The following is a 12,723-nucleotide window of genomic DNA, read 5'->3' as shown; positions in this document are numbered from 1 at the left end:
ATGTTGAATTATTTATTAACATGTATGTGTATATACTTCTATACATGTATATAAATATGCACATGCACAGTACACACACACATATACAATATACACACATACATATACTGTATGTATATATTTATGTTGTATGTATGCATGTATGTATGTATGTATGTATGTATTTCTGGGTGACACAGTGGGTAGCCTTGTTGCCTCACAGCAAGAAGGTCGCTGGTTTGAGCCCTGCCTGGGTCAGTTATCATTTCTGTGTGGACTTTGCATGTTCTCACCGTATTGGCGTGGGTTTCCTCCATCCAAAGACATGTGCTGTTTGTGCTTTTAAGCCTTTTGAGCGTAAACACCATTTTGCTTTTTGTTCCTTTTGTCTGATTGGATGTTGTGAGCATGTGATGTTTTCGTTTTATGGTAACAACCAGTACATCGAAGAGACGGCAACATGGCAGCAACCTCAAATTATGAGGCTTAAAGACAACGTCTGTTTCTAATACCTTTGAAGCAGACATTAATGTGCGTACAACACAACAAAAACTATTCATTCATGTTTTGCACAGTTTGTCGTCAGTTTGGCAAGTCAGCCACCTTTTGTTGAATAATTCAGAACTGCAATAAAGTATCTGCACATTTTCCATACTGCTCTTTCTGCTTGCATTAACATGTTTAGTTTTGCTCATCATACATTTATTAGTATTTTTTTTAAAAATATTTAAATTCTAGATACACAGATGTTATTTTTGACACATTATTTAAAATATGTGGCTAAGAAACAGCTATTAACTTTTTTTGTGGGGCCAGTAAAAATCTGAACCACTGGCCCGATCAACCCAGTAGAAAAAAATCCTTAGTGTTGAACCCTGATATATATACACACACACACACACACACACACACACACACACACACACACACACACATATATATATATATATATATATATATATATATATATATATATATATATATATATATATATATATATATATATATATATATATATTAGTGCTGTCAATCGATTAAAAAAAAAAAACTAATTAATCGCACCTTTTTTTTTTAAATTATCACGATTAATCGCATTTAAAATACTGAAACTTGTCATTTTGGCTATTTAAATGTAAAATGAATGTAAACGCAAGACAAAAAAAATATTTAAATTCAAAATATAATTGTTTATTAGAATTAAAATTCAAAACATAATTGTTTAATAGAATTTTTGTTTAACTTGTAACAGAGATTTCTTCATGTAAACAACATACCCACAATAAACCATCAAGATCCTGGCCTGACAAGCATATTTATTACAGAAATTAAAACACAGGCATGTTAATGACATTTAAATTTCATTAGTTATAGAGTAGAAACAATTTAGCTTAATCCTCCTTTACATTCATCCAGTTGCTAAGACTAGGAGTATCCCGCAAGTGCACAGAGACTCAGAGACTACTCAGATACGTCGCTCACTCCACCCCTCACACCCCTCAATGGGCCTGACACAGACACACACACAACGCGCTGCAGACGTTTTGGCCCCAACGGCCTTCCATACTGGTGCGACTCTCAACACGCATGATCACGTACATCAAATTTGCTTAAACTAAGCGTCCTAAAGTATTACTGTATTTCACAAGGATTCTGACACAACAACGTGAAGCATACGCTTTCATTGCGTTTAATGAGGAAACACGCTAAACTTGGAGGGCTCATGCTGAAAGGCAGAGTAATGCCCTGTCTTTGACAGCTCGCGACTTCACCAGACAGAGACTTTCTGAGTACATTTACATAAGACACCAAAACCGATTTTAATATGATTAAGATACTCTTATTAAAATTCTACCGTGTAACCAAAGCAGTGATTTTATTACCTTAAAGGAACACGAGTCACGAAATGCGGAGGATTTTCTTTCTGTTCGCCATGCGGTATCAACTTACAACAGAAGTCGATAGTTAAAAATGAAACACCCGAAATTGCATGAAACTCTGGATAATCTGTGATGCAACTAATTGTTTTATACTGGAACTTGCCCTCAAAAAGTTTTTTTAACGCATTAATTATTTAAAATTAATTGCATGCGTTAACGCACTAATTTTGACAGCGCTAATATATATATATATATATATATATATATATATATATATATATATATATATATATATATATATATATATATATATTACATACATACATTTATGCACCCACCCACACACAAACACATATATATATATACATATATATATATATATATATATATATATATATATATATACATACATATATATATATATATATATATATATATATATATATATATATATATATATATATATATATATATGTGAAAATTAGCGCGTTAACGCATGCGATTAATTTTAAATATTTAATGCGTAAAAAAAAAAATGCAAATTACGCAGTTTTTTTTTTTTTCCGACGTGTGTTCAGTGTGGCCGACGTGTGTTCAGGGACTGTGCGGTGCGCCTTGGGCAGCAGAACAGTGAGCGAACGCCCCGGTCTTTCATCAGCAAAAAGGTCACTTTTTCACTTTCGGATTGAGGGCGGCGTGATTGTCGTTTGCCTAGAGCGCCAGTTCAGCTTGCTCTGGCTCTGCGTGTGTTTAACTTGCAAAGAAATTTGGATAAGACCAAAGACGCGCCATTAGAAGGAAAGTTTCAGTATAAAACAATTAATGTCGCATCATCAGGCTGTTCTGCGTTTCCTCCAGAGTTTCATGCAATTTCAGGAGTTCCATTTTTAATCTTTTGACTTTAACTGCAGTTCAGCAGTTCACTCTCATTTAACATATTTTCATTCAGGATGTTTTAATGGAATTTGATATATCCGCATAACGAATGGAAAGTAAAACCTCCGCATTTCGGGACATCCTTTAGGGTAATCAAAAATCACTGTTTACATGGTCGACTCTTAATCAGTATTATCTTAAACATAAAAGTGGAGTATTGGTGTCCATGTAAATATAGGCCTACTCGGTAAAAATGGCAGATGAAGTCGCAAGCTGTCATATATATATATATATATATATATATATATATATATATATATATATATATATATATATATGCTCACACATGTATATATTCGAGACAAGGTTGATAAATAACAATTAAATATTTGGATGTGATTAATTGTAAAAAACTTTACCAGCACTAGAAATCATCCTGAATATTTTTTTCTTGGCAGAATAAAATATTTGTGATATGTAAATATTTTGTTATGAGGAAAAAATAAACTGAACGCTGGACAGAAAAAAAACTAAACTTTGTGAAGTTCAACAGCTCGCAGTTATCATCAGCATTTTTCAACATTTATGCCCAAGCGATTTTCACTGTGTCGAGTTAATGTACAAAATCAGTCCCTAACATTACCTGCCGCCTAATATATTTCATAGCAGTACACACGGTAGCGCTGCATGTGCAACTTTACGCTTGTTTTTAACGCATCGTATCAAACCAAAAAATAAATAAAACAAGTCAGAAGCATTATTTTGAATGCTGCTTTGCACTGTTATCCACTCTCACATTTGTCTGATCACAAGACTTTAAACATTGTCCAAGCATGTACAAGCCATTAGAAAAAGCTATTTATTTAAAAATTTAGAGCTGCAAGATGAAAACTGCAAGGTGAAATCCAATTTTTTTTTAACCCCATGAAGCTTTCTTGAATTATATTACACTGCAATCAACCAATGAAGTGTTGTGAAGACTGCAAACAATGAAGAGTCAATATTCTCCCCAACTTCATCAATAAAATATGAAAAGGAAACAGTATTTAAATGAACAAATTACTGAATTACTTACATAACATGAATAAAGCCAAAAAGTCTTTCCACAGCAATATTACAGAAGTACAGTTGAAGACAAAATTATTATGCATTATTATTTTTAAAGAAACTAGAATTCAGCTTAAAGTGCAATTTAAAGGCTTTACTCAGGTTAAGTTAGGGTTAAAGTTAGGGTAATTGGGCAAGTCACTGCAAAAATCTTAAGGAGGGAAGTTTTTTTTAACATCATGAATTCCAGCAAAACTAAAATAAATAAGACTTAAGGGGCCCTATCATACACCCGGCGCAGTGTGGCGCAAGACGCGGCGCAGTAGTCTTTTGGTAGTTTCAGCTTGGCACAAGAGTCGATTTGAGGCTTTGCGTTACGCTGTTTAAATAGCAAATGCATTAGCGCTCATTTGTGCGCCCATAGGCGTTCTGCTCTAAAAAGGAAGGCGTTCTGAGGCGGACCGCTGGAGCGTTGCTATTTTGAGAAACTATAATAGATTTTTCATTAGACCAAAACTAACCCGGTCTAAACTCCAGCGCAGAGTTGTGTCTCGCTTACACACTGCTTAATACACACAAGAGAGCAATAGGCAAATATCTTTACATATGAAAAATGTAAATATTAAGGATATATATAGAATATAATAAGAATAGATATAGAATATAAATATAAAGGATTAAAATATTACAAAACATTTTCTAGCCTACATAAATATGAAAAACCACAGCTTTTATGTCTTCTTCATCTCGGGAGGCTTTTTCAGTTCATTCATAACAATTTGCTTTTGTATAATGTTATTATTATTAGCAGTATTATTTATTATATCCATATTTATATTTGTTTTATTAAAAACAAGCTTAGATTTGTCCACCTGTCAGGTTTTAGACCATATGGGGCATGGCAGGTGTATTTGGAAATAACTCAGTATTTTGACCACACTAGGTCATTATTGTTCATTTTTTCGTTTGCTGGAAATTAGAACTGAATTTAGAAATAGTTTTGAAACTAATCTTTTTGCTTAACAAACGAAATTAATTATTTATAAGCTAATTGATGTCTGTGTGTAAAGGTTTCCCTATCCAAGAGTGAAAGTAGTTCCATTGTCTCTCATTCTCACGCAGTAGATGCTCTGTTTAACAGTTTTCTGTTAAAAACACTGTGAACTGTTTGCTTGTGAAATGCTCATTTTTTCCACTTAGACTTACTCTGCGTCCTGTAAATAGCGAATGCGCTCTTGGCGCGACGCAGCTGACTCTTAAAGGGAATGGGAGATGAGGCTCTAATTGGTTTATTCTCAAAATACACCTATAACTCATTAAGAAAATAAACGCAACCCTTTTAGACCATGCGCCTTGGCACAAGGCAGATTTCCCGTCCTTAAATTAGCAAAAACGCGTCCTGACACGCCCTGAAAGCGTTTGCGTCCTGCGTTTTGTGCTCTGCACATGAACCCTCAAAATAGAGCCCAAGAAATGTTTGGAAAATAAAAAAAAAACATTTCACACAAGAAGGCCTAATAATTTTATATTCAATTTAATGTATGAAAATAAAAGGTTGCAACACTCATTTTACTGTACATCATTCAGCAAAGTGAACATCTGCCATTTAATACTATTATGAAGGGAATATTAAATAAATAAATCATCCTACCTGGATGAACCATGTGGAGCAGTAAAAGTGGTGGAAGATTTCTGGGAAAAAAAGATGAGCAAAGATAAGTTAGGTTGATATCTTAATTAATGTAACCGCGGACACCGATTCTGCACAATTGACTGATTTCTTGCCTTCATTTTCTCTATTGTATCTCTATTTATTCTCTAAACTCTATTGTATATCTATAGTACGTTATACTTTTAAAATGGCCATTTTTGGTTATGAAAACTGATATTCAGTGAAAGAGAGGGTATGTTTCAGATTTACAATGAAAATTAAATTAGAATGGGGCAGTAATGTTAGTAGGTGCGTTTTGTTATGAATGAAAATGACGCTCATGCAGCTACACGACACCTCGACATTTTTGATGTCTGTTAAGTTGCTAATATCCAAATGAAAATAGGCAGTTCCTCACATCATGTTTTCATTTTATTGTTAAGACAGTGAAACAGCATAGCCAGGGTGATGTGAATGACTTAATAAAGTACGATCGGGACTATGTTTTCCATATCAAACTTGCGAAGTCTGAACTTACACGGAGAGGATGCGAGACTGATCTGTGTGTGTTAGGCTACTTAATACTGAGGAAAAAGCCCCAATTATAAAGGCAAATGTCTGCAGCCCCGCCTCCGTTTTCAGATGTCTCCGTTTTCCCCCATTCACACTGAGACGGAGCAGCAGCATTTTAGAATGAAAACAGCCTCTCCAGCGTTTCCAAAACGCTCCGTTTTCGGGGCTCGTAAAACTCCGGCGTAGTGTGGACGGATGGCGCAAGCGTAGCAAAACTTATGCGTTTTAAAACGCATGAGTGTAAACGGGGCCTGAGGAAGGCATTGTTCCGAAACGTTTGTGTTTTTAAATTACCCGAAGAATGTAAAAATAAAAAATAAAAACGGTACGAAGCAATTACTTGATGAGTGCGAATCATTACCTTCATGAATAAACCACCACACAAAGAATATTAAATCAGCATTAAATGTTTACAACCAAGATACTTTATCTTGGATTAAAAAAAATAGATTGAAATCTGCTAAATGTCAAAAAAAGTATCACTTTCATTAATAAAGTGCTCAGATTTAATCTCTAAGCGCAGTCTGTGTGTGTGTGTGTGTGTGTGTGTGTAAGGATGTAGTGGGCGGAGTTAATTAGCACATAAAGACTAATCGCCGCATTAATCCTACTGTAACACCAAAGCATGTCAGTGTCTCAGTGGGATTTGACGTCATCAACAGCCTAAAATTACACACACCAAATCCAGCAGAGAAACATTAACAGCTACTGTAGCAGACAGAAAACAGCCTGAGCGAAAAAGTCATATGCACATGTGTCATTTTAACGCAGGAATGGCTGAAGCGCTGGCTCTTGCTTTAATTTGATTTCCAGCCATAACAGGATTAGTTTACCTGCTTTCATTCTTGTCCTTGCTGTCAGATCAACAAAAGCAAACAAAGTGTCATGCTGATGCACATCTACAACTCTTTATCAACTATGATTGCAATTCAATATTTACTCCATATTTTATTATATATATCATGTAAGGTTATTTAAACATCCTAATATTGTCGATTTCTGGCGGTGTGAATTCCAACAAGGATGCAAAAAGGGTTGTAAGTGGCTGCAGCAAGACCATCGTCAAGGGGGTCGCACACCAGATGCGCTGTGCCATGCAGCGTCAAGCATTTTAGATTGTAAACAGGTTTATATTAGGGTGCGCACACCAGCGCAGCAAGTCAGCGGCTGTCCGCGGTGCCCAGCTATGAGTCAGGACACAGAGCGCCATCTGAATAATTTCATTGTAAATTTTCATTTTCCGTCGTGTGTTACTACCAACTGTCATGTGCGTGGCGCATTCGGTGTGTGACCCCCTTAAGGATGAAGTCTGCTTTAGCTTTGTGGATCAGTGACTGCAGGATAAAGAACATTACGCTGGACGCCTTCATCATCCACACAAAACCTAAAACGCTTTATAAACCTTTTGCTGACAGCGATCAATGTTTGCGCCTCAACAGATTTTGATCTTTGCTTTCATTCTATTATACTGGACTTATTTGTCTAGGAAAGTTTGAACTTTAAGAGTGTTTAAACGAGAGAAAAGAGTGAAAATGTTAATGCCTGAGAAAAGTGTATAAAGTGTGTAGTGAGGGGTTTTACAGCCTTAAACATCTATAATAATTATGGTAAAAAGGGAAGCAGACTACTTTGCAGATTTCGCCTGTTGCGGGTTATTTTTAGAACATTACTTCTGTAAATAATGAGGGACAAATACCCAGGAGGTATGTTTTTTTTTTTTTTTTTTTTTTTGCAGTTTTTGCAAATCCACCAGAGGCTGCTGTGTACGCTTTTTAAGATCTCAAATTTCTTTTGCGAGTGACTGACTGACTGGCTGATCGATTGACCTACCCTCCCTTGTCCCTAAACCCAACCAATAGTATTTTCAAAAGCACAGATTGACCCATCCACCACCTTCCCTAAACCCAACCAATGAGGTTTTAAAAAGCATCGACTGACCCACCAACCCCCTTCCCTGAACCCAACGACAGTGTTTTTAAAAGCATTGATTGACCAGCGCCCACCTCCTAAACCCAACAGATACTGTTTTCAAAAGTACCTGATTGACCCGCCCACCCCTTCCCTAAACCCAACCAATAGGGTTTTTAAAAGCACCGACTGACCCACCCACCACCTTCCCTGAACCCAACGACAGTGTTTTCAAAAGCACTGATTGACCAGCGCCCACCTCCTAAACACAACCAATAGTGTTTTCAAAACCACCGATTGACCCGCCCACCACTTTCTCTAAACCCAACTGATTGTGTTTTCAAAAGCACCAACTGACCCGCCCACCGCCTTACCTAAACCCAACCGACAGTGTTTTCAAAAGCACCGATTGACCCGCTCACTAACTTCACTAAACCCAACCAATAGTGTTTAAAAAAGCAGTGACTGACCCACCCCCCACCTTTCCTGAACCCAACGACAGTGTTTTCAAAAGCACCAATTGACCAGCAACCACTGCCTTCCCTAAACCCAACCGAGTGTTTTCAAAAGCACCAATTGACTCATCCACCACCTTCCCTTAACCCAACCGATAGTGTTTTCAAAAGCGCCGATTGACAAACCAACCGCCTTCCGTGAAACCAACGACAGTGTTTTTAAAAGCACCGATTGACCAGCACTCACCGCTCTGCCTAAACCCAACAGATAGTGTTTTCAAAAGCACTGATTGACCCGCCCACCACCTTCCCTTAACCCAACCGATAGTGTTTTCAAAAGCGCCAATTGACAAACCAACCGCCTTCCCTGAAAACAACGAAGGTGTTTTTAAAAGCACTGATTGACCCATCCACCACCTTCTCTCAACATAACCGTCAGTGTTATCAAAAGCACTGATTGACCATCATCTACTGCCTTCCCTCAACCCAACCGATAGTGTTTTCCAAAACAATCCATAAAAAGCACGGTAAAGCACGTGGTAAGCACGTAAAGAAACACTGTCATATTGTTTTGTACTGTTGGTTTAAAGACAAAATGCAGCCATACGTACCTTTGGCTATATAATTCTCACTCTCTAGAAATGTATATAGGGCTACGCTTTCAGAATGAGCATGTGTTGTTTTAAACACATGCAAATAATAAAAGTCTGTTATGGTTATTCTTTGCAATGACTCCACAAATCTCATGTATTCTCAAATTTTGGGCTGATCAACTATAATCCTGACTCAACATTGTGTATCCAGCAATCTGACTATTGCAGACACACACTGCAATATTGATGGTGAAACCATATATTGTGCAGCCCTGCTATCTATCTATCTATCTATCTATCTATCTATCTATCTATCTATCTATCTATCTATCTATCTATCTATCTATCTATCTATCTATCTATCTATCTATCTATCTATCTATCTATCTATCTATCTATCTATCTCCCTCCCTTCCCCCCTGTCCTATGGTAAGCTGACACAGCTCCTTCAAGCGTTATCTGCTTTGTCACTAATAGGATCTGCGAGGCTTAAATTGTCTTCTGATAAAACTAAGGAGCTTGATAGCTACACTGCACCTCTTAGCTAATTTGCTCCCAATTAGGATAATGAGGAAACAAGCAAAGAAGGGCAGCCTTAATATTTTAACGTGATAAAATGATTATTGGCCTCTTCACTCGGTTAGCTAAGCCAACTATCGGTTGTGTTTGTCACTGTGATTTTCGATGTCGACGTCAATGGATACTGTACTACTCATTACATTCATTACTTCCAAAAAAAGATAAATACAAGTGCATAAAGTGAAATGCAAGTAACATTGTATTGATACAGCAGCTTTTACAGACAAGAAGTCACAAAAGTAAAAGAAAACGTATTTCAAAACAGGTTAAAACAAAAGTAGAAATAACCAAATGTAAATGTTAACCAAAAAAAATAAAAAATAACCAAAACAATTGTAAAAGCAGCCCACCATACTGTTAATTAGAAGCTTAGGGACGGAATTAAGACAGTGTTGTTAAATATGTTACAAACTGAGCTGAGCTTTTATTTTATTACTAAATACTAAAAACTAGTTACTAAAAAAGGTATTTTTCCTTTTCTTTATCGGTAAAAGTAGGCAAACATTCTTAAATCAAAGTATGTTTATACTTGAGAAAATAAACATACACAACATCTTAGTCACACTTCATTTTAAAGTACAATTCTCGTAATTTGGAGACCATTAACTATGACTGTTGGCTCAATAATCTCATAATTTGCTGCCTATTAATAGTTTATTAATATTATTAAGAAAGTAGTTACAGTATGTCTAGGTATTAGGGATGTAGAATATTATCATCCAAAATATGTACTAATAAATAGCCAGTATTTTACTGATAGGCATTTAATTCATATTAAATTAGCAGTGAAAATTGGGCCCTATTTTAAAATGTTTAATATTATGCAAAAAAAAATAAATAAATAAATAAAATATTATAAATATATAAAATAAAATATAATAAAAAAATATAAAAATATTTGAGGTTTTGCTTAAAAATGTATAATTTTTTAATAATTCCTTACATTTATATAGCGATTTTCTGGCCACTCAAAGCCCTTTACACAATGGGGGGGGGGGGGGGGGGGGGGGGGGGGGGGGGGAATCTCTTCATCCGCCACCAGTGTGCAGCATCCACCTGGATGACGCGACGGCAGCCATTTAGTGCCAGACCGCACACCACACACCAGCTGATTGGTGGAGAGGAGACAGAGTGATGAAGCAAATTATGATATGGGGAGGGTTAAGAGGCCATAATAGATAGAGGCCAGTGAGCAGATTTTTAATGACCACAGAGAGTCAGGACCTCGGTTTATGTCTCATCCGACGGCGGTCACTGAGCTGTTTAGAGTCCCCGTCACTATACTAGGGCGTTAGGACCCACACAGACCGCAAGTTGAGCGCCCCCTGCTGGCCTCACTAACACCACTTCCGGCAGCAACCTAGCTTTCTCATGTGCTCTCCCATCGAGGTACTGAACAGGCGCAGCCCTGCTTAGCTTCAGTGAGCGACCATGGGAGAGTTGCAGAGTTAGCTGCCGGCAAAGTTATATTTTCTGACATTGTTGTCTGATATTTTCTTGTTTTAAAGGGCCATGAAACCCCCTCGTTTCAGCAGGGTGTTTTCACACCTCTACTTTGGAAAAAGTCAGAAAAGTGGGCGTGTCCAGCTCTGTTTAGGGGGGAGTGTCGGAGGAAGAAAAGAGGCTTGGTGTGGGAGTGTCTATTTGGGCGCGCTGAATTTCAGAGTCAAAACACACAACCACAGCGGACAATGTGACTGTGTTTACATGGACATCTGTAGTCGAATTATTTGCCAAATTATTAAATGGTGGACTTTAACTGCAGTTTGGCTCTTTCATTCAGGGAATTCATTAATGTTCCTCCCGACAAACGAGATATTTGATTTGAGGAACTGCTCTAAGCGTGTATTTTTCATGCAATGTTTGATACCGCACGGCGAATGAGAGAAAAAAAAAAAACTCAGCATTTCCCGGAAACTTAGATGCACTCGGCAGGTAGCGTCAGAAAGCCGTGTGTGGTATTCCGGTCACAAAATCCAACACGAGGTTATAGTTTGGTTGTAACTGTTAGTGCTAACTATTGCACTCGGTGCAATAGTTTGTTTGATACGAATAAAATACGAACTGAATAAACAAAGAGCGCTGGTCGCTCACTTACCAAACCTGTAGAGACAGCACAATCACCAGCAACTAGAGCCGCGTCTTTATTAAGAGGAGACTACAAGCGAATCTGGATCTCAGCGTTTGCAGATGAGAACAGCTCTCAGGTAAACAATCCTCCTTAGACACGTAAGTTATTGTTGTCGAGCGTCGCCTACACTGTTAATCCACACGTGACTCCAGCTGAGCTCTCACAGAGAGAAAATGAAAACAAAACTTAACTGCAGCAAACTATAAAAGCAACACTTCACGCTTGTTTTGCCAACACAACGTGGCGTCTTTGCCATCTACACTCTGACAGTAATGAATATTAATGAAGTTGCACAATAGAGCGCGCTGATTGGTTTGAACCAAGCTTTACTCATGCATTAATGCATCTCACTGTAAGACGTAATAAGACACACTCTGGCACAGGCGTCCAGTCTGCACGCTGGAATACACGCTATTATGTCATGACCGTGACGCAGCTTCAAAAATTCGTTTCAAACAGGAAGTACGAATTTGCTTGAAATAACGCAAAAACAACCAATTTACACTTTTTAGTGAAATATAGGTGTCCTCATAGTGTTTTTAGCAGTGTGGGACACATATACGACTGTCAACAGCTCAAAAAATGCGTTTTGGTGTTTCGTGACCCTTTAAGCATCTTGAATTTATTATTAAAAATGATATTTGTAGAGGAAACAAGAAAAAAATACTGAGACATGGTTCGTTAATTATTTAATTTTTCAATAACCCGTATTATACAGCCCTGTTATTGAAACATTAATAGGGTACAGTATGTGCACACAGATTTTTAAATTCAGTTCGCCAGCCTCAGGTCTTCCGGTTAATTGTCATCCCATGCAAAATCGCCACGTTTAAGATCTGATTTCTTTAAAAAACTGCGATCTTCACTGCCTGGCTGAGATACGATCTAAAGTGGGTATCAGACCAAACAAGATGCACAGCATTAAATTATATTTTTCTGCGCCATGTCTTTAAAATATGGAAATTAATTTTACCACAGTATTTTCAATGAAATTTCTGCGCTAACCGGCCGCTAATGATAGCGCCTGCGTTTAACCGTCTTTCATCTCTTTTTA

General features: G+C 37.2%; 1 long non-coding RNA gene across 2 annotated transcripts in view; it reads right to left on the bottom strand.

Annotated features, from left to right (window-relative positions):
• LOC137488289 (uncharacterized) overlaps nt 1-12,723 on the bottom strand; it is a 98,158-nt gene that overhangs the window by 17,628 nt on the left and 67,807 nt on the right. For both annotated transcript variants that reach the window (XR_011007286.2, XR_011007285.2), the window contains exon 4: nt 5,431-5,471. This is a non-coding gene — a long non-coding RNA (uncharacterized lncRNA). The remainder of the gene's footprint in view (nt 1-5,430; nt 5,472-12,723) is intronic.

The sequence above is a fragment of the Danio rerio genome, chromosome 2 (assembly GCF_049306965.1).
Source record: "Danio rerio strain Tuebingen ecotype United States chromosome 2, GRCz12tu, whole genome shotgun sequence".
Lineage (NCBI taxonomy): Eukaryota > Metazoa > Chordata > Actinopteri > Cypriniformes > Danionidae > Danio > Danio rerio.
Note: the sequence above shows the minus strand (reverse complement) of the source record. Positions and strands in the feature narration are given on the sequence as shown.